The 24762-nt window shown below is 36.9% G+C and overlaps 1 protein-coding gene across 2 annotated transcripts in view; it reads right to left on the bottom strand.

Annotated features, from left to right (window-relative positions):
• mam (neurogenic protein mastermind) overlaps positions 1 to 24762 on the bottom strand; it is a 97469-nt gene that overhangs the window by 71216 nt on the left and 1491 nt on the right. The window lies entirely within an intron of this gene.

Below are 24762 nucleotides of genomic sequence, written 5' to 3'. Positions count from 1 at the left end.
CTCTTACTGCTCTCTCCCTTTTTCTTTCTCTTAGTTATATAAGCATATTCACCTTTTATTTATTTTAACATTAAATTAAATTAACATTACATGTAGAAAATAAATTAATTAACAATCCTCTCCAACGCTTATCTATATGTAGGTCTTACGAGGGTTATCAGTACGCTGAGGAATCGCAATGAGATTATGCGCATTTCTAAAATATTTCACAATTTTAGTGTTGTGTAACGATCAGCAGTGCAATGATGCAACTGATTTGATAATGTTTTAAAGTGAAAACCCTTAAGGGCAGCGTATAGGAAATACTCTAGTAAACGGGGTTGTAAAGTAAGCAGAGTACTGTTAGTACTGTTAAATGACATACATTTTGGATTAATTAACAGTGCTGTAAATGCTCAGCTATAAGTTCAAGCATGTTCAATATGAAATACCGAGTAAGAGCACTCTCGACTAGAGTCTACCCTGAACCAAACTAATAAAAAAGAATTTAAATATAATTGAAGTGCGCTCTATAAATACGCTCCATATCCATTTATACATATCTATTTCAAGTAATTAAGGGATGCGCTCCAAAAATAGTTTCACTTTGAAGCAATTGTCATACATCAATCGACAGAAATAGAAAATTAATTAAAGTTAAGTCGAGTCCTTTCGAGCGCTTTGCTAGTTTTACAGGCAACATTCACTTATTATTATCCCTTTATTTTATTTTTTTTTCGGGGAAAAGTCACCCCTGTCTCGTATCTGTGTGTGTTTGTGTGTGTGTGTATCTGTAGCTATGGCTGTGCGCGCCTTTCGGGTAGATACAAAACACTGCACATCGAGTGGTTGGCCGTTAAAATGTTGTACAACATGCGTTAAACGGCGCAGCTGCGCCTATCCGGGCTGCAGGCAGAGCCCGGCCAGCGGGAGGAGGGGTGGTTATGGCAGAGGGTACGAAGCGATTGATGAGCCATACACACTGGGCCTTAGCTTCACTTTCAGCTTCAGCGTCAGCTTCGGCCTCGGCCCTTTGGGTGGCACAAGAAGCCAAAAGAAGTTGCAGCCAAACAGCTCGAAACGTTCACAGTTTGCGCTTCGCTAACTGCACAGGCAGGGGCAGAGAGATGATAGGAGTGGGAAGTGGGAAGCAGGAGCAGGGCTTGGATATCAGGGGGACGGACTGGCAGACGCCTGACAATGCGTTTGTCATTTGACAAACCAGCAAATGACCAATTGAAGTGCCTGCGAAATGGCAAGCGATTGTCCAAAAACGACTTTAAGGACATTTCGAACACTGAGAATGGTTTAAACTGTCTAATAGGCAAACATCTGTGCAAATCTTTCAGAAATACCATATAAAAAGTGTGAACGGAATATTCAATTGCAGAGCTGAGCTTTATTGTGAGACGAACACTTTGGCTTTTAGCTACACAAAGAATGTAAATTTTAATCTAATTCAAGTTTATTGTTGAACCTTTTGAGAATTTTCGAGACTCGAAGGCACTTTTAAGGGGCGTTCTTGGCTCTTACGCAAGTTGTGGTATGGAGTAATAAGTGAGAAGGCAGTATCCGACTAGTAGATACCCTTAGCAGCGAGCCGAGCAGCTGCTTTCAACATTTTAGGCATTTTGTCACTAGATTGAATTTCCCCCAAATCAAAGGTGTCCAAAAGATGCGTAGTCTTAATTGAAGTCTGCTTTAAATTAATATAGGTATATATATAACTTGATTCTATTTTTTATATACTCTAAATTAAAACGTAATAATCGATAGGATATCTATTATATAAAAGCAGAAAATTTGTTCTATTTGTTAACTAATTTGCCTCTCTAAATGCTTCAACTGGATGCAAGTTAGTTAGTAGTAGGTAAGCTAAGTTATTGAACCTAAAATATGCGATTGGTTTTTTTTTTCGTCACAACTTAAAATATATTTTTTTCTATTTCATCATACCTAGCAATAAATATATATGTCTATAAACAAAAAATATCTTGGGCAAAGCAAAGCTATAATTAAAATATCCCAATAATCACAGAGTATCTGTCAGTCGCGCAACGACCTCTAACACATTTACATAAGTTCAAAGCTGAGTTCAAGCCACCTACAAATATCCATTTGTAGCCGGGACTCGTTGCTCAACTGGTTTTGTTCATTTTTTTTATGTTTACAACTAATTTGATTTATATAATTCATGTTGATATTATATGAAGACTCAAGTGAAAGTGCAAACCTAAAAACTGAAAGATTTCCTTGGTTTCTATTCTAGCTGGTTTTTAATTTTTTTCCATCTCGAAAACTTAATGTTTGTGATTTAAACAATTAAAAATAGCAGCGAGAACAACAATATTAATAGTATAAAGTGCCATAAGCTGGTTAGTTGAGTTGTTGCCATGTTCACAGTTGTTAAAGTGGTTGTTGTACCCTGTACTAATTAATAATGGGGTATGACTGAACAGGGGAAAGTTTGCGGTGGAATTAACAAAGTTCAGTATTAAATGCAATTTTAGTATATTCCTATTCATATATGTAAAGCTTAATATTAAAAGGTGATCTTCTAAGTGAAAGCCTGGCAAGGTCAGAGTTACTATATACTTTTCTTAATATGTCATTAGAAATCATAAAAATGTATAAGAAATAATAAAATTGTATTGAATATGCTTACAAAAATCTATCAATATATATATATATATATATATATATATATATATATATATATATATATATATATATATAATATCATCATATCATTACATCATCTAGTTTAAAACGTAAATTCGTAAAATTATTTAAGATCAATTATTTATTCATTTAAAATATCTAAAATACCGGCTTTAGGTGTTTATATAACACAACATAAAAGATCTAACAAAAAACACAAACCGAATAGAAGAAATGTAAATTAGATAATATCATATCATATTGATCAGAGTGTATAGGGTATTTACGAATTCAGTACGTCATTTTATTGCGCTTGGCTTTCGAGGTTCCATCGACGTCACGTGTAGCTCATAAATATTTAACCGAACGGCGACGCCTGAGGCCACAACGCGGACAGAGTCTGTTGGGTTGGACGAAGGGGTATTTCTTTTTTTATAGTTTTTCGCATTCTGTGTTAATTTAGCAAAAAGCATTGCGAAATGACTCGCAATTTTAGACTTCATTACATGCGCTTTGGGGTGGAACCAGAGAGCGAACCAGAACTGGAACTGGAACTGGAACTGGAACTGCAGATGTAAATGTAAATACAAATGGAAATGGAACTGTGGCTAGCCTGAATGCTCGTCGAGTTTATCGGACACCATAAGTTAGCATTGTACAGAGGATATAGCAGAAGCCGCTGAAAAGGCATCGCACATAAAGAGATAGAGGAAAGAGAAAGAGGGAGAGAGAGAGAGAGAGAGGGACAGTTGCACACCTGCCCCTGTTCCGCAAAGGTAGGCATATTTACATACCCACACACACGCGCACACACACACACACACACACACATACCAACACTGACACTCTGTCTAAGGACTGTCTGAAAGGTAGCACAGGTCTCGTCCTGAAACCGGATTTGCGCACATATGTATGTATATACATACAGGAAAATCTGTGCATGGTGCTCAAAAATTTGACAACAATTATTTTGCGATTGACAAGAAAAAGAGTTATTATTGAATGTATCAAGTGACTGCTGGCTGCAGAGATATCATAGGTAAATTTTCTAAATGTTTTTAATTGTCTGAAAAAATTTTCATATCTTTTAGCTACAAAAAGATTTCTTGAATATTTCTGAAGTGATTTATACACGTGTACATCATACTGAAGTAATATTAAAAGTTACGAATTTAGAGATTTCTTGAACATTCTTGAAGATGTTTCCAAAATACTTTTCGAATTCGTTAATTCATATTTTACAAATTGACATAATTTATATACATATGTATATTGCTGATAGAGTTATTATTTAATGAATTAATCAAGTTATGTTTACTTTATTTATATTTTGTAGATAATATAAAATTTTTATTTTAATGATATTCATAATTTCGACTTGTTTTCATAATATTTATCATTCACAAACTTGTCTAAATTTAAATAATGAATTTATCTCTTATACTCCCCATTATATAAATTAATTAATAAATAAAACTAAATCTAGTTCCAATATTATTCTCTACTACGTCTCGTTGTTGCTGGTATTTGGCTAACAGCATGATTAGCTTTCTGATAATTTATATTGTTATCAATTAATTTTGTTTACCTTCGAGATTTAAGTAAATTTACTCATTTTTTTTATACGAATAAAATCAAATTGCTGGCATTGTAGCCCTACTCTAATAATCTCTCGCATTATCTCCATATATATTATGTACACATATATGCAAAGCAGGTATGCTAATAGTATATAAAAAATTCTATAGATTAGAAACGAATTTGTTTATACTTTCTTTGATGTTTTAAGAATCTAACAAGCAACCGAGTGCTGTGAATTTTTTTCTAGTTTTGGCTGTAGTTCTTTCCTTGTAGATTGCTGGCAGCGCAATTATAAATATTATAATTATATAGCTGCTAATCAGCTCTAATTATATAAACACTTATCTTTATACGCTTGCATTTCTCTATCAAGTGTCTCGTGCCAAGCGATTCCACTTAATTTGGCTGTTGTTATTGCTGTTGATATAGTTGTTGTTGTTGTTGTTGCTGTTCTTATTGTTGGTTTTATGGATCGAAAAGTTGATTAACATTAATTAATCCATGCTACGCGTCGCGTTTATTTGTACAAATGACTAAACGAGACCCAATGACAGCTCCAGCCACAGAGCTGTCCAATTCGTCTAACCAGCTAGCCGGAAATACGCACACACTGATACAGATACAGATACAGATACACTCGCTTATGCAGTTAAAGATACAGATAGATACAGACACAAATACATACACAGCTATGGATACGCACACCCATGACAATGTTTGACCCAGTAATTTACGCATGTTTAGAGCCAGCGCAGTTAATAAAGCTAATTAATGGACTTGCAGCCCAGCAACAGCAACAGCAACCGCAGCAGCAGCGGCGGCGTCGACTGCAGTTTGAAACGTATCTGAGAGATACACATAGCTAGACTCTGCTTAAGATACTTGTTGTTTCGCCGCCTAGGTGAGCAGCGCCCAGGGCCAACCTGTTTCGTTGCTGTTTGTGTACACAACAAAGCAATTTCATGGAAAATATTTTTACTAGAGAAAGAAAATTAAACGCTGCCGCAAATGAAGCGCACGAACGACCAAATGACCGAACGTTCAAAAAAAAAAGGAAGAAGAAGAAAGAACAGCAACAACTACAGCAGCAAGAAATGAAGAAGTTGAAGAAGCAGCGCAGCAGCAGAAGCCGCACAAAACGCACGTCAAACGACAACAGCAACGCATTCGGCACAGAGCGTGGGAGTTTGCTAACAGCTGTACAACAAGCAAAGCAGCGCTCTCTCGCTGCTACGCTCTTCTATACTCGTTCTCGCGCGTCTTCGCTCTCTCTCTCTCTCTCTTGGTCTTGCTCGCTCTTTGACTGTTGCGCTGGCACGTAACAACATCCCTGCGGATGCGTCACACGTTGTCAGCGTCGGCGGCGACGGCAACGGCTGCTGTTGCTGCTGCTGCCTTTTTGTCACAGGTCGTTGCACTGCCGACACACACACACATATCGCACTCGCATACACATATAACGCAGCGCAGTGCAACTCGTGTGTGCAGTGACACATACAGGCCATGGCGCGACGTCGACGTCGGCTGCACACATGGACAACGGACAATGGGCGATGGACGATGGACGATGGACGATGGACGATGAACGTTGGACGATAGACGCTCAACGACCATCAAGAACATTGTTGCTGTTGTCTTGCGTTTCACCTCCTCGCACACACTTGCAATTGTGCATGCTTGTGTGTGGCTGCCGGCTGACCGGCTTCGCCTTCGGCTTTCCTATGCAGATATACATATACAGTAGTTTAGTTTTGCTCTCTGTTAGGCCTGCTCTCTCGCTCTCTCGCTCTCTCGCTTGCGCTCGCCCAAGGAAGTAAGCGTAACATGTTTCTGTTATGCTAAAGGCTGAAGAGTAATTCTCATTAGTAAATACTTGTGTTATGTCTATGCAACAACACTTACAGTTATAGCCATAAAAGTCATTGTCTTACAGCACAAATTACTGGGCAGCCAGAACTGTTGTGGAGCTCGATAATGTGGCATGTTATATAGAATTCATATACGATAATAGCCAAGGCGGCGAAGCCAGAAATGAAAACAAATAAAAATTTACTTGTTGGGCTCGCTGTTGTGATTGCTTTTAACAGAGGTTGTTAATGATTTTTAATGTAAGCTTATAATATATACATATGTGTATATTTATATAGAGGATTATTATATGTTAGGAAGACTTGGTATGTTGGGCAGAGATAATGTATGTAGAAACTAACTAACTAACTGAACTTCTGTAACAAATATAACACTATAATCTCAACAATATTTGTTTCTTTACTAATATTAATGCGCATTTATTTATAAGCAATATTATATATCATATCTTGATAACAAGCATTTATTTTTCAACTTAAAGTTTTTCATTTGCGAGCTCAAGCACGAAGGGATGTGAGTTAGATGAAGGGATTCATTCCATAAATGATTGTATATTCACCTCAAGTAGGGACAGACATCCTTGTGCTCTGCTAGGCCACTCGATTTGCTTTTGCATTTAATAAATACATAAAAATGCCCAATTAAAACAAACGATGAGTGCAATCATATTTTTTTTTTTTTTTTTTCGGAGGTCTATGGAGCTGGTATTTTTGGAGCGCGCCAAACCGAGTTCAAGTGGTACAACAAAAACAATAACAACACCAACGGGAGGAACAGCTGAAGAAGAACACGAAAATATGCTCAAGTGGCTCGGCGAGCATCAAAATTTGTCTGTATCTGTATCTGTATTTGTACCTATGCGCCGCTACGCCACAAAAGAAAAGCGTTTGAATGAACTTTTCGCATACCCTAGCACCCCTTTGCGTTTGTCAAAAGGGTATGTTCACTCGGTTTTCATAAAATCCAATAGTCTTCTGGAATCTTCTTTATATTTCTCCAGTCTTTAAAATTTCATAAGCTTTGTTGCTTTCGCTACTTCACAGTTCGTTTCTTTCTGTATCTACACAATTTTCATTGCCGTGTTGTTTGCTTACATTATATTTCGACTGGTTCCTTTCTCGGCTGACCCAGGTCGAGTTGTTTTCTACAATTAAGATCCTACCTCCAATCGCTTTATATTTTACGTTCTTAATATTCGCTATAAGCCCGATCTATGATCGCTCTCACTTTTTTTCCTCACTCTCTATCTCTCTCTCTCTCTCTATCAGTCTCTTCAGCTTTCCATCTTTATGCTGCCCTTCCTGTCCCCCTCTCGGTCACATATCTCTCTCTCTTTCTCTCTCTCTCTCATATGATGATATATTTCTTTCTATTCATTTTGCCGCCTGTCTGTCTGTTACCCATTCTCTCTCTCTATCTGTTGATCGTCTTCTTTTCCACCTCCTCTCTTTCTCTTCTCTACATTTTCACTCTATATATGCCTGTCTCAATTGAATGCTCTCTCTTTCGGATCATATTGCTATTTATATTCATATGTCTATATAGCATATAGTATAGATCTATCAAAAGAGATAAATACGTCTTTAGCTCTTCTTACATTTGAATATCTATCTCGCTTTCAATGATATTTTTCTATTTCTAATTTTCTCGCTTTCTATTCAATTGACAGGGTATTTTTATAGACCAAAGCTTTTTTAAGCATTCTTCTACTTGTTTTGTTTTGTATTTTTCGTTGTACGTGGCACAAGTGCGGTCGCATGCTTAAGCGCGCATATACTGACACACACACACACATAGACACACTCGCACAACAGTCAGAAACGTGTTGAGTGGCCCCACCAAACAAGTCGCTTTGTCTCCGTCTACCTTCGCAGCCGTCTCGCTTGCTCACGCTCTTCTCACTCTCTCGCACCTTCTCTATCTTTCTCGAATCTCTGTTGGGCTTTGGCAACTCTGTGGACTCAAAAAGTCCGCTTGGGTCAGCGCACGTTCAATGCTGAGGGCCAATACAACGCCCCCTCTAAGCCCCTCCTTCGTGGTCACTTTGTTTTCCATGCAATTTGATTTACAAATGCCCAGCAACAACAAAAACAACAACAACAACAGTGAAGAAGGCGACGACTATGCAAAGTGCCGCATCATACTGAAAAATGAAAAAGAACAAGAGCAGCAAGCGTTATGAAAAGGATATCATCCTAAAAATAATATTTACAGAGAAAAGGTATCTTCAATTTGGAAAAGCTGAAATACCCTACAAAACACACTTATCGTAATCGAGAGATAATTATATTCCATATCTTTTATAGATAGATATCTGAGCCTAATCTATCAAGAATCATACTAATAAATAAATGAGAAATATATGCACATAGCCTAAGGTTTCAAAAAACCTTTTGATACGCCCAAAAAAATTCAACAATGTTCTCTTCTAAATCTGAAGTTAGTTCTGATTAACTGATTCAATACTTTAGTCACAGTCTAATAATATACATATATACATATCTATATATAGAGTATTCGAATATACAATATTAAAACATCCCTTGCAATACGTGACAAACATACTGTTTAGGTGATTGAATGATACGATCAATTAGCTAGGAAAAGCAACCCGACACATGCAAATATATATTATCTGTGGGCATTCAGTCAGTCAACCACATATATTCCTCAATATTTTAATGGGTGTATATATACTACATCTGTTCAATGACAGATCGAAGATTCACATTCAATATTATCATAAAAGCCTTCACGCTGACAACTTAATACGCGAATTAAGCAATGATTGAATGATTGACTGATTTATTTCATCATCGTTAAGCAACTCAGCTTACAGAGTAGGAGAACCATGAAAACGCATCCTTCGCAGCCTTACAATATTTATAATGCCCTGCACAAGGCCATATAAATCTATAAAGCTGATTGAATAATTGAATGCCTAAATGATAATGCCTTAGCCATCTCGTCTCTTGGAACTAAAAATTGAATTTAAAGTTTTAGAGCAGCACGAGGAAAATGATTAATGGGCCGCCAACGTGCGTACAATGATTGATTAATTAACGTTGACAACCAGAAAGGAGTAAAAAGCACCGACACACATACAAGCACACACACACACACGCATACAAATACAGGGTAGATGTTGTTGTGCTTATTTGTTGTCCAGTTTGGGGCGACTTTTATAAATTGACTTCATATTCGATACGGTCTGTTTTTCCACATCTTTGAGCTGCTGCTGCTGCTGCAGTTGTTGTTGTTCTTGTTGTTGCTGTTTGTTGTTTTCCCTGCAATCATTTTCCAATGAAATGTGTCATGATGTCTGCATGCCTGTCTGTGTGTGTGTGTGTGTGTGTGAGTGCGTGTGTGTTTTGTGTGTGGCCTTGATTGATTTCGACAGAGAGCTGGAGGTAAAAATTAATTCTCTGTTTTTTTGCGCTCGAATCGAATCTGTGTGACATGTGAATGTGCATAGAAGGTGTGTGTGCAATTCATTTCATTTGACATCTGACAGCTATCGAATAGCTATCGGACATATTTATCGAATAGACAATAAATAACAAACAAACTATATGCAGCTAATTGTTATATATTGAGTTTGAGAGTGAATCAAATCAAAGGAATCGAAGTGAGAGAGAGTGATATAGAAAAAGAGGAATACAATAAGATGGATGGAAACGGAAAGAGAGAGAGAGAGAGAGAGAGAGAGAGAGAGAGAGAGTGAGCGGGAAGCAAATGGAAAAAGGAGATATACTAGAGAGAGCAAACGCGTGCTCTTTGCATTATAAGACACGATTCTAGAATAGATCGTTTGTGAATATGTTTGGCTATATAAATACGATAAAGTTGCTGAAAATATAGATATTATATGAATCTAGTACACATTTTCCCATTAGTTGCTCACTTTGTTTAATTCTTGCCCCAGATTTGTTCATTTGCAACTAGGCCAATTCAAAAGATTGCCAGTCGAGTGGCCGCGATCAACGACCTGGGACTCCCCCGCTCTGAATTCCAGAGCTCGGTCCAAGCACACAATGGGCGGACATTCATCTTTACGTAATTCCCAAACAACAGAAAATCAGCAACAATCGAAAAATGCCTGAAACAAAGCTGAAAAGTGAAAGTCTAAGAGAGAAATACGAGAGAGTCCCCCACAGAAATACGAGAGAAAAAAATCAAATATAATTACTATGCATCAGAAAAACGAACAGGGCAAAGCGTCGCGTCTCCGTCATGCCATTAAATTAATGAATGAATAAAATAACTCTTGAGCTCCCCTCGCGACACCCCCTCCACATTAAAAATACAAAATAAGTATCTGAACTGAGCTACAATTGTTGCCAGATGCCTAAACCAGAACCAGTTTCTTAGTTCGAATTTCGGATTTTGAATTTGGATATTGATTTGCCGAGTCAATTCGAAATCAATAAAAATTGTTGCAGGAAATTCATGTGTCTCAATGAAAAGGAAACAAAAACACCAGCCCACAACTTTGTATACGAAATTTAAATAAAGTTTTAGCTAATACTGGAGACTATGAATTTAAAAAATAAAGGAAGCACTGAGAGCACAAAGAGAATCGAATTTTATATGCACTTTCCATCATCGATTTATAATATATATTTACAATTTAATAAAAATGAATAACAATAACATAATAGAATAATAACAATCATTCCAAAAGACTTACACTTTTTTTTTTTCGAAATAATAGACTGGATAGTAGTTAAAGTGCATGGAATTATACATATAGTATTAGATCATTTCATAGAAATTTAGAGAACACATAAGCATGAGTAGAACTTAAATTTAGTAATTTAACCACCCTTATTTATTTATTGACGCACTGATTTTGCCAAATATCTATACATGAGTTATTATCTCAGTATTATTCATAGCATAGTTATCTAAGTAGGTCGTTAAGACAACTGAAGAAAAAAGAGATCCGGGCTCGAACCACAAGCCAATGCATGAATCGTGTGTCAAATGGGCTTGTGGTTTGTCTAGCTAACTAGCGATACCCTAGACGTAACGTATGATAATACAAATATGAAAGCTTGTTCGACTAAGAGATAAACTATATATGTACCAATTAATAATTACTTTTGGAAAGTGCACTTACAGCCTCAGCTCTTCCAATCTATCATTAGCTAAGCCAAAGCATCAAACGTCATTACCAGCCTTAAATGGTTTCTTAATCTAGGGTATATTTAGTCTCAAGACTTAGCATTTCAACTAGAAAAGTTCCCACGCTAAAGCAAAATATCAGTCCAAGCGTTTCACTTGTTGTTGCTGCTGCTAAAGTAGATGCTTGTGACATATATAAATATGTTTGATAAATACACTGCGCAAAAAAGAAACAATTTAAATATGAATAAGCGAAAATTGGTAGCGAAAACTGAGACAGCTATTATTGCATTAAATTTGCTAAAGACAACAAATTTCGACCTTGAGAAAAAAAACATCACACTTGTTTTCAAGTTAATTAGCTATTTCTTTGAGTGTATATATATACATAGTATTATCTCTAAATATCCAACATATTGCTTATAGAGCAGCTCGACGTAGGGTCTTTGCCAGCTACGACTCATTTGGACCAAAACCTTGGGCCATTGCATAGTTAACGGGCCATGCGAAAATTATATGTATTATATATTTATATACATTTGGATGATATACATATATACATATATCTACTTCAACAAATAGTTGCAAATGTATTTGACAGATACGCGTGCCTTCCCCATCGATGTACGCCTGCCTTCCGTAGTGTGTGTTTTAAATCGTTTCTAAGATCTTCTAAGATATATAAGGCACACACAGTACACGCGACAGCAAGCGAGTTTCTTTATGCTGTATGCTCTATCTATACCTCGAATTGTAGGTAGTACATACAGATACATGTGCATATACGATATATATATATCTTTATATAAATGTGTGTGTGTAAGTGTGTGTGTGCGCCCAACTGATTTATATTAACCGAAAAAATGTACAGAGCAAATGCTGCTGCTCTGCTGCTGCTGGCGTCGGCGCAGCGCACGTTTGATGTTGTAGATACTTTTGTTGTTGCTGCTGTTGTTGTTGCTGCTGCTGCTGCTGTTGCTGTTGCTGCTGTTGCTGGCCAGCCAAGTGCGAGTGTATCTCGGGCCTCGCAAACAACAACAACAAGAACTACGACGACGACGACGACGACGACGAAGCACTCAGCACGTTCATTATGGCATTTTGTCAGATACAAAATTCAGATTCTCGGTCGCTCGCTGTATAGCTTGTGTGTGTGTGTGTGTGTGTGTGTGTGTGTGTGTGTGTGTATGTGTGTGAGTCAGCGCGTGTGTGTGCTGCTGCTGCTGTGGTTTGTTGCGCGATAAGCATACGGATATGTCAGTTAATTATTTGTTTATATTTTTCCTTTTTTTATATATATACATACATATATGTATATTTTTTATACTTACACATACAACTACATCTGTTTATTCTTGCAATGTATGTAATCGTTTGTATATATATGTATATTTATATATATTGTCGCCATTGATATGTGTTGTTTATATATATATAATATATATATATATATATATATATATATATATATATGTAGGATTTATTATTTATTGAGCAGATTAAAAGTCAATTTGACGATTTCCTCTTAATTATAACTATGGCGAGTTTCACAATAAATGTCTACAATTTATTTCATTTAGTATTATGGATTAGTTTTAGTTACACTTGTATATATTTTAAGTAATTGAACGCATAACGCGATCTTTATGTGCGATTTCGATCACTTCATGTGACCTCTATTTGACTTTCACGACTTCAGTTCTTCATTATCTAAGTCCGCTACGCGACTGCTCTAGTTGACGACTTTCTTACGACTCTCTTTCTTAGCGATGACTCATCTAACTCTAAGCTTGCTTTAACTCCGAATTACTCTCTTTCTTAGCGATGGCTTATCTAACTCTAAGCTTGCTTTAACTCCGAATTACTCTCTGGTGCATCTGCCAGGGATGCTGCAACTTTTGAGAATCCCACAATCGGCCCTCCTGACAAGTCCTTCGACCCGAAGGAATCCCACATTTTCATATATTCCGCTACTGTTGTCGTTCTATGTGGTCCTTCTCCGATTCCTACCTTTTCCACCTCATATCTACCGTGATCCTTCTTTTCTAATATTTTATACGGTCCTAAATATTTTCCTTTTAGTTTTAAACCAGTACCATATTGGGTACGTCTTATAGCTACCAAATCATTGATATCGTACTGAGTTTCTGCCTTCCTCCTCAGATTGTAAGTTCTTTTGTTTTCTTCCTGTAACTTCTGTATATTTTCTCGAGCTCGGTTCCGTACTTCGGATCGTTCAACATTCAACTCATCGATCAAACTTTCATCAATTAATTTCCTCAACTCAAGATCGTTGGGCAAACGCATTTCTAAGCCTGTTAGAATTCTAAAAGGAGACACTTTAGTACTCCTTGGTGCGGTGTTATTGATTATTTGCTGAACCCTCCCAATATGCTTGTACCAGCCTGCCGGGCAATCGTGACAGCTTGGAAAGCATTGGTACGACTATCTTATGCATTCTCTCTACCTGACCATTTCCACGAGGTACACCAGTAGTAATCTGCAAGTGCGTAATGCTTTGGTTCTGACAATAATCTTTAAAGATGTGCGAGGTATACGCCGTTCCTCTATCTATTCGCTCGGGGTTTCCAAACACCGAAGCTTGCCTTTCTAAACATGAAATAACTTCCTCGACACCTGTACTGCGAGTTGGGTATAGCCAAACAAATTTTGAGAAAGCATCTACCACGACCAAAATGTGATTATAACGTTTATTAGTCGACTCCATTGGCCCCACGTGATCAATATGATAGGTACACAATGGTCTGTCACCTTTATCAATCGAGGACAAAAACCCTTCTCTCTTTCCACTCTTGGCATTCATGATTATGCACTCTATACAGTTTCCAACAACGCTAACTATCTTTTCTTTCAATTTCGGAATGAAATAGTCTCTTTCGACTAGATCCTGAGTCTTTGCGGATGAAAAATGTCCCTGCTTATGAGCGATCTGAATGATCTCGACTTCCATCTGTGACGGAACGACAATTAATCTACGGTTTGGATCTTTAAACAATATTCCATTCTCTATATAAAAATCTTCATAACTTCTCTCTTCCACAATGCTCCTTATGATCTTAATCCACTCATCTCTCAGTTGTGCTTCTTTTAAACGATGCAATAAACTATCACTCAACATGTAACATGATACACGGCTCAATGCATCAACGTGACGCATTTTTGTTCCAGAACGATGCTCAATGCTATAATCGAAATCTTGTAAATACATTGCCCACCTGGCTACTCGCAAAGGAACATCTTTCTTTTTCATTGTCATTGTGAATGCATTGCAATCTGTTACAATTTTGAACTTAATGCCTAGCACATACACACGCCACTTCCTCAAAGCACACATGACGGCTAAAACTTCTAGTTCATAAGAGTCATACTTTTCTTCAGCTTCACTAGTCTTCCGGCTCATGTACTGAACGGGATGAAACAAACAATCTTCGGGGTCTCTTTGTAATAATACTCCCCCATATCCATACTTGCTTGCATCTGTATGAATCTCCGTTTCAAACTTCGGATTATACAGTTTCAACACTGGTCCATTTGACAACGCTGCCTTTAATTGCTCAAATGCGACATGCTCTAACTCTTCAAATTTAAAGGCTACATCCTTCCGTAATAGATCAGTTAGCGGCTTCGCTATTACTGCATATCTTTCGACAAATTTTCGAAAATAAGATGTGAGCCCTAGAAATCGCTGGATAGCTTTCCTATTCTGTGGCACTGGAAAATTTGATACAGCTTGTGTCTTCTCCTTACTTGGACTTATTGTACCCTTTTGTATAATATATCCTAAAAAATTTACTCTTTCTTGCAATAACTGACACTTCGACCAATTTATACGTAAACCGCTTTTCTCTGCAACACTCAATACTTTCTTGAGCTTCATCACGCCTTCATCCAAACAAACGCTCGGAATGATGACGTCATCCATGTAAACGACGACCTCGTTATTCTTAGTTAGTTCACTCATAACTGACATTATAAATCTTGTAAAAACTGCTGGGGAATTCGAAATTCCGAAAGGTACATATAGGAATTCATACTGTCCCTTCTGAGTAACAAACGAAGTGTATTTCTGCGAACTTGGTTCAACTGGAACATGGAAAAATCCATTGATCAAGTCTAATGTAGTGAATACCGACGCTTCTTGCAACTTATCTATCACCCATTCCATATTCGGCATTGGAAAGTTATCACGGATCACTTTCTCATTCAATTTCCGGTAATCGCAGCATAAGCGCTTTTTACCATTCTTCTTGGAAACTAGCACAATTGGAGAAGCATATTCTGAAACACTAGGCTTAATAATTTCTTCCGCTAGCCACTCCTTTATTTGTTTATCTACGATCTCCTGATCGCAGTCGGCTATTCGTCTCGGATGTTGATACACTGGCAAGTCATCGGTTAACAAAATTTTCATCTTAATCGGGGAACTTGGATTTTTGATCGGATGATAAGAATCTACTATTCGTCTCACTTCTTCTTGTTGCGATTCAGTCAAGTGTGGTAACTCTAGATCCACTGCTCCAACATCCTGATCTAAACTGAGCATGCACATGTTTTTAAACTCCCTTAGCACTGCTGAGCAAGAACTACTTTCAACTTCCTTTTCAGCGGATACTTGATTAACTTTAGATTTTAATATGGTTCCACCCTCAGTCACTACCAAATCGACACAACTTAGGATTGTTCGGCCAAGAATGGCCTCGAAAACGATATCTTCATCTGGTACGACGTGAAATTCGATATTTATATTTATATCGTCTATCCTCACTTCTACTACGAAGCTTCCAAATGTCAGAATCTGACCATCACCTATACCATTCAAAGATTTACCAGGGCCTGACAATTTTCTTATTCCTAATTTTCGATATACGCGCTTTTGCATGAGACACAGATCTGCTCCAGTATCGACTAAGCCTTTCAAAATCACTGCACCACAAACTATATTCTTCAGTTCTAATCCGGAAGGCGTAAATGTACTCGACATTTTTTTGACTAAATTGCCTTCGTTCACGAGATTTGCTGATTTCATTGGTTCGTTTACGATTTCACCTTTGCACTGCGCTGCACGGTGTCCTGGCTTACCGCATTTAAAACAACAAAATTCTTTCTTGACACAATTTTTCAAGGTATGCGAGTCAGCTCCGCATTTAAAACATTTTACAGCTTTTTTATCTGAAGAGTCTCTTCTGATTGCATTACTTCTTGTAACGAAAGTATTCGATGTTGCATTACACAGCCTCTGATAACTCTCTATCTGTACTTTTAACTGTTTAATCGATCGAGCTTGGTACAAAAGTGTCTTATTTATCCTAGAATCTGGTATCCCTTCAACAAAATACTCGATAAAGCTCTCTTCATCTAGATCGATACTCCTAGCTATCTCCATCAATGCATACAAATATTCTTGAAGTGTCTCCCCTTTCTTCAGCTGCCTCTTTCTCAACCTTCTGTGAATTTCTGCCGATGTCACTTTTACCTCAAATTCGCTTATCAATGTTGTTTTCAGTTTTTCCCAGTTATTGATACCTCTCTGACTGCGAATAAACGACTTAGCAGCACCTTCAAGTAATTGCTTTGCGTACACAAACAACTGCAACTCTGACCACTGAACTGTAACTGCACACTCTTCAACTTCTGAAATCCACTGTTCTACATCCATTGAACTCGAGCCATCAAACTTATTTACACTATCTTCGACATCTTTAAGTGTAAACCACGATCTGCTTTGCTCAAAATTACGCGCCAATGGACTTTCATTCACTGCTTCATCCTCTGAGTCCTCTTCCTCCGCTCCCAAGCCATAATATTCTAATAGCCTGTTCTGCAATTCAACCTTTCGTCCAGTCGTACTCAATTGTAATTCTTCTAACTTGCCTCGTAATTGGCTAATAACAAGCCCTAGGATCTCGTTTCGTTCCATATCGCAATTATTAATTAGTTTACTTAACTATAAATTTGGCACTTGTTTGCTTTCGGTTTCTAAATTATTCAGCAGCCCAATCAGCTGTGAATTTGCATATCAAAACTATGTTATGTTAGTTGATGCTATTAACAGATTATGTTATGTTACTTAACACTTGTAACTTTGCTTGCTTACAATTGCTCGCTGCTATGACTTAGATTTTCTACTAAAACTGCACAATTTACTGATACACTTCTAACTTTACTAAGACTCCCTCGACGCACTTCGTCCTCACGCACGGCCACCTTGCTTGCGTTGCTGATCGGTTGCGTCCAGTTCCTCTTGCCCTGATGGTCCGCCTGTGATTCCAACGATGAATCTCAGCGCCAACTTCGGTATCAATCGTAGCGCACAGCCACCCGACTTGCGTTCTCGATCGACTACGTCCCACGACGAATCTCACCGACAAGTTAGTGTAGTTAATCGTAGCGCACAGCCACCCGACTTGCGTTCTTGATTAACTCTGTTCCTTTACGCACCAGCTCATCCGCCTGCGTATCAGCAAAATTTGACCTCGACCGACTTCGTCGACGTCTCTGCATGCACTCTTTCTTCCTTGTCTCCTTTCTGCTTACGCGATTCGCTTTAGCAGAGAAATGAATTGTAAAGCAACTTAAAAAATGTCACTGAGCGATCTTCTGTCTCGCTCATACTTTTGTGACAATTGTTCACTTCGCGATTTCTGCAATTTTGCCTTGCGCGATTCAATTAATTTAATTGTTCGAGGTGTAACTTGGACCAAATCCCGGTTGAGCCCCCAATTTGTAGGATTTATTATTTATTGAGCAGATTAAAAGTCAATTTGACGATTTCCTCTTAATTATAACTATGGCGAGTTTCACAATAAATGTCTACAATTTATTTCATTTAGTATTATGGATTAGTTTTAGTTACACTTGTATATATTTTAAGTAATTGAACGCATAACGCGATCTTTATGTGCGATTTCGATCACTTCATGTGACCTCTATTTGACTTTCACGACTTCAGTTCTTCATTATCTAAGTCCGCTACGCGACTGCTCTAGTTGACGACTTTCTTACGACTCTCTTTCTTAGCGATGACTCATCTAACTCTAAGCTTGCTTTAACTCCGAATTACTCTCTTTCTTAGCGATGGCTTATCTAACTCTAAGCTTGCTTTAACTCCGAATTACTCTCTGGTGCATCTGCCAGGGATGCTGCAACTTTTGAGAATCCCACATATATATATATATATATATATATATATATATATATATATACAGCTGCGAAAAATAAAATAGCACCACTTGCATATTCAGAGTTTGAGGAGTTCTCCTGGACACATTTATCAATGTATTGATGTAATTTTTTCACTCAGATGAGCCGGAAAGAATTAGTTGTTACGGCAAAAAAGAATTATCACAAAAATATTCATAATTTTTATATAATTCAAAAAATTCTCAAAAAAGCCGAAAAAATGCCGAAAAAAATAATAGCACCACTTTTTCATTTTGCGCTAAAAATTATTTAAAAAATTAAAATGAGTAAAAACTTTTAATTTAAAGTTAATGACAAATGAAAATAAATATACTTCCTTAAGTTTAGCATTTATTTGATTTGCCTTTGTTAGCAATTAGGGCTGCTCAACGCCCAGACATGGATTCAACCAAGTCCTGACATCGTTTAAAGGGAATTTTAGCTCAGGACTCCTAAGCGACTTTCCAAAACTTTTTTGCATTGCTTGTATTACATTCAGAAACTATTTTCTGTCATCTGCCCACAAATTTTCGATTAGATTTAGGTCCGCCGGCTGTGCAGGTTAGTTGATTGAGTTCTCCTGGAACCATTCCTTCGCTTTCCTTCCGGTGTTTTTGGGGTCATTGTCTTGCTGGAAGACCCATTTTAGTGGTATATTGTATCCAGCATCACTTATTCCAATATATCAACATAAACATGTCGGTCAGTTATGGTTTTGATCCAATGAATTGGGCCTACACCATAGTACAAAAAGCAACACCATACCCTTACATTTGATCCTCCACCTTTAATGGTTTTTGTTGTACGTCTAGGGTTGAATTGCAAGTTCTGTGGACTTCTAACGTTGGACCGCGATCCCTTTCCACCAAACATTATCATCTTACTTTCATCAAGCCAAAGAATGTTGCTCTATTCCTGCGCAGACCAATATTTGTGATCCTTTGCCAATGCCATCCGTTTAGAAATGTGTTTTCTATTCAAATATGGTACTTTTCTTGAACGGAAAGCATTTAAATCGTAATGTTTTAAGTATTTCCGTACTGTTTGGTCTATTGCTGATATGTTTAGGTCCTTTTTCAGTTGAGTAGCCGACTTAAAAGGATCTTTTTTACTCACGCGAATGAGTCAAGTCATCTGTTGCTAGGTCAGAACTCAACGCTGTCCGCATTTTTCACCATTTTTTTTATGGATTTATTTATTTTTATGGATTAATGCATGGTGGATCTTTTTATGTGAATAACCTATCAAACGACCAACTTTCCTGTGAAAATTTCGACCCGAAATCAACTTTTTGATTAGATTGCGTTGTTCGGGGGGGCAATACTTTCCATGACCCATTTTTTGAAAATTTTTACAAATTTTGTAAATTTTTCAATTAAAATAGATATATAAACAACAAATCTCATCAATAAGTGCTTTTGAAGATATGTAACTCTGCTAAAAATACAGGTTTTCACTCGAAAAGTAGTAGTGGTGCTATTATTTTTTTCGGCATTTTTTTGACTTTTTTGAGAATTTTTTGAATTATATAAAAACTATGAATATTTTTGTAATAATTCTTTTTTGCCGTAATAACTAATTAATTTCTGCTTATCTGAGTGAAAAAATTACATGTATATATATATGCCACGCTTGCTCTGTTTAAGATTTTATGCTGATTAAAGCAATTCGCGATTCTTCTTTTCAGATTATTTTATTTCCATTTGAATTCGTGCAAATGTTTAGAAATTTGTATTTTTAAATGTGTGAAAGTGTTTTAAAATTGGTTTTAATTGACTACTAAATGCTTTATAAATTATAAATACAAAACTTAAATTAAAATTTAGTTTGAAATATTATAATTAAGTTTTATTGTTCTATAACTATGTTTTAAACTATTATTATATTGCTTCAAAAAAATAATAATTAATGAAATAGTAGATTGACAATAGCACGATCAATCAGAAGTTTGTTTTATATAATCCGTTCAGCAAAGTGGCTAAATTTATTTAAGATTTTATATTTACAGATCTAAGAACGTTTTTGTTTAATATAAAAAGAAACGAAATAAAAGATTCCAAAATTGAAATTGGATTAAAACACACAGCATATCAGTATAAGTGGCATATGGATATATAGGAGATCTAGTTTGCATGATTACAATTTGCTTCTGATTGATTAAATAATTATGATAAATATATACATATATATTATATCTCGTCTTACAGCTCTAAGTAAACTCAACCAATATAGACTTTTTCCGTCATCATAATAATTTTGTATAGTATTTAAATTATTTTGATTATAAACTGAAATTCAATTCACTTCATGTCAGCCGAATCCTCAATTATTTTAATTACACAATTGTTGTTTTTGTTTTTCTTAACAAGTAAATTTAAAGTTTCAAGCTCACAACTTTTGGAAAATCTTTCAGAAGCCGCCCCCAAATGTGCTCCGCCCTTGTCTTTGCCTGTGTGTGTGTGTGTGTTTTGCGTGCAGATGTTTTGCAGCAAGCGGCACTAAGTGCAGCTGCAACTGTTGTCGCTGTGTCAGGCAGCAGCAGCAGCAGCAGCAACGAAACAGGCGACTAGAAAGAAAGCGCAAGCAAAAAAGCTCCACAATACATAATACACACATACAGGCATACACATTCACAGTCACATACACACACACACACACACACAAACAATGCAAGGGGGGAAATTGGACGAAGAAAGCCATAAACCGGTGCACGTTGCAAATCGATGTTGTTGTTGCTCTTCTTGTTGCTGTTGCTGTTGTTGTTGTTGTGCCTGTCGCTGTCTCTGTTGCTGTTGCTGCTGCTGTGCCTGGTCTGCCCCAGCCCCAGCCCCTGCCACATGCCGCTGGCAATTTCAATGTGCAACACATGCAGCGCGCAGCAACTAATCGCAACAGCTGAGCGCCTGTTACGCAGCGTCTGCCAAACACCTGGAATGGGGCTCACAAATTCGGGATAGCCGAAGCGGGAAAAGCACCAAACATATTCAACACATCCAGCAGACTGCACAGTACGAAATCGCAGTTAAGTCTTGAGGCATTTACATACATATCAAGTGTGTGTGACGCTTTGGCAACTCAATGTGCCAAGTCGAGCGCCACGATGCAGGACGCTGCTCTAAGTATATCTCCCTACTGAATAAAATTTAATAATTGCCTAAAAGAAGGTGGGTAATAATTTATTTGATTCCATAAATAATAAAAATAAAAATGATAAAAAATATATAAATCAATTTAAGAAATATACATATGTATTCAATAACAGGAGAATAATCAATGTGAGTAGAAAATCTTTTTTTTTTATATATCGAATTAAGTTTTATACATGCAAATGATGAAATATTTGCTAAAATTTTGCAACAAATTTATTGTTTTTGTTGCTGCTTGAATTTGATTATAAAATAAGAGAGAGAAATGGAGGGAGCAACAGTGAGGCAGAGAATTGCATTTTGAAGCCTGGAGTTAAGTAAACGAGTATTATTATAATTAAATATACATAAATTTCTATAAATATTTATTTTTATTTATTTAAATCTCTCTCCCCTCTTTTAAGTAGCTGAATATTTATATAATAAATAAAATATATAGTGGTAGGTAGTCATACACTTATTGTACCATACATAATGTACATGCATATAAAAACAATAAGAGTGATACTAACAAAAATTTAAACATTAATGAACGATTTAAAGAAAAGTTTTATAATTAATTGAACTTCTCATTTTTTTTTTTTTTGATTTAACTATAATGATTGTGTCGTTTGAAGAAAAATTGTATAATTAGTTGAATTTGACTTTAATTATAATCTTAATAACTTGTTTAATATATTTGTAATGTCATAAATTGTATTTACATATTATATTTTCAATATTGCAAAATAATTTTTAAATTTTTATTATAATAATTTATACTGTTTCTAAAATAATATCCCATTCTGTTTAATTTAAATAATTACGATTACAATTAATTTGAATAATTACACATACTTAAAGTACAACTTTTATAGACGGTTTTTAACAAAAAATATAATTGAACATTTGTTGTTAATTGCATGCAAAGCCTAATGCGCAATTTTAGCTGCAGCTTTGCTTAAGGGCTGTCTTCTCATTGTTGTTGCTGTTGTTATTAGGGGGATGATTCGCAGCGGCTGGACTTGCATTGAGCGTGGAGCGAGGGTTCAATGCGCGCACTGTCCCAAACTGTGGGAGAGCCAGTGACAGCAACAGCGATATTAGCAGCAGCAGCAGCAACAAAAACAACAACAACGACGGCAACAGCAACAAAAACTACAGCAAGCAGCAAAGCTTTAACAAAAACCTGTTTGCTCACCCAGCAGCAGAGCATCAGACCAGCAGAGCTGAGCAGAGTGGCAGAGCAGGAGATGGGGAGAGGAAGGGGCGATGCAAGAGGAAGGCTGGCAGCATTGACCTCAACTGAGTCAACGACAAAATATGCCAAGTCGCAGGCAAAAGGCAGCAGCAGCAGCAGCAGCAGGCAATCGAAATAATGCAGAACATGGTGCGAAATATTTAATACAGAAATGCCACAGCCAAATGGCTAAAAGGAGCTGTTGCCAGTTATAGCTGCTGCTGCAGTTGTTGTTATTGTTATTGTTATTGTTGTGTTATGTTGTGGTTGCAGTTGCAGTTGCAAGCGAAACCCGTTTCGGAGTCAAGACTATCCCAGTGCAACAAGCACACGCCGCTCGCTGAGGGGCCACCTACATTTGGAGGCCTTAGACAACGGCTAAGCCTAAGCAGAGGCTAACACGCTGCTCGCTCAGCTTAATTGGGTCATTCACTTGCTCGACAAAGCACTCACACATACTCACACACACACACACACACACACACTGGCACACACGTAACATTTGAGCCAAAGCAACTTCCGGTACAAGACGCAGATACGCGAACGCACGAGACGAAGACTACTGACAGACAAAGAGAGCGAGAGAAAGAGAGAGGGTGCGAGAGAGAGAGAGCGGGCTAGAGCTAGGTAGAAATTTGACTACACGCGCGCGAGTGAGAGGTGAAGCGAGTGAGTGCTCAGCCATGGAAGCGACTCGAAACACGAGCTAAATCTTTAATCTATAAATGTTAGTACAAAGCGACTCAGGCTAATTATGTACTCTGGATGTATCTGGGAATGGATCTTTAACAAGTCTATTATTTACAGAAGTGAATTCCTCAGCTGGAACCACATGGTATTAGAGCATTGGAGATATTCAAACAAGTTTTAAACTTAACTTGATCTCTATATGATCTATTTTTTAGATAATACTCCAAAACCTGAGATTAATCTTCAAAATAAAGTCAAATAAAATAATGAATGAGCTGAGATTTGGATTATGAGATAAACATTTGGCTTTTAAGGTGAATATTTTATTAAAAATATATTTAGTTTTCATTGTTAATATGAAATTAATATTAAAAGAGATAATATACATACATTAGTATTTGTTAAAGTGTCATTTGTGTGTGTTAATATTAATATTCCAAATATATAAAAGTAATCTATATATTACAAGTAATTACAAATAATTTATATTAACATTTTTATAAGGCTTCGAATAATTTTTATTTTATATATACTTATATTCTTAAAATACATCTTTAAAATATTCTTGGTATTTATCTGTTTGTACTTTTTTAACATTTCTGGGAACACAGGAAGTTTAAACATAAATATATTTCATAAGGTAATAAATTTTATCTTCAACAACTAACGAATTTATTTAGATAATACTCAGCTGAAATTTTAAGCCTCAAAGTAAACAAACAGCTCTTATTATGTTAGCTTTAACTCATTTCGTGCTCTACCCGTCTCTCGCTCCCACTCGCCTTCCCTCTCCTTCTCTCTCACTCTCTTCATATTTTAAAGTATGTATGTGTGTATCTCAGTTCCTTAAATGCTTGATTGATTTGATTGGCATTCGGATCGAATGTTAGCTGGGTGCTTGGAGAGTAAGAGAGTAAGATCACTTTCTACTCTAACCCTCTCTCTGCTCGCTCTGTGAGCAACGGAATAAGGATCAAAGAAGGATAGCAACGCACAGCAGCAGCAGCAGCCCAGACGAACACCGAAAAAGAGGGCTAGAGCGAAGCAGAGTCAACAAGAAAAGGCAAATAAAATGTTAACCTAACCAAAGCCGTAAAAACTCAACCGACAACTTTTCGAGTCAGCAAATGCTGCCAGCGTCGCAGTTGCCGTCGACGCAGACGCCGACAGCCGCAACGGCAGCACATCCATCATTCGTCGTACTGTGCAATGCGAGCTAAACTCCAAAGAAAATCCAGGCAATTGTTTCCAGAGAGCAACAAGAACCGAATCAGCTACAAAGTGCAATCT

The sequence above is a fragment of the Drosophila navojoa genome, chromosome 5, assembly GCF_054131105.1.
Source record: "Drosophila navojoa isolate 15081-1374.11 chromosome 5, UAZ_NAV_1.0, whole genome shotgun sequence".
Lineage (NCBI taxonomy): Eukaryota > Metazoa > Arthropoda > Insecta > Diptera > Drosophilidae > Drosophila > Drosophila navojoa.
This window is presented reverse-complemented; position numbering and strand designations above follow the sequence as displayed.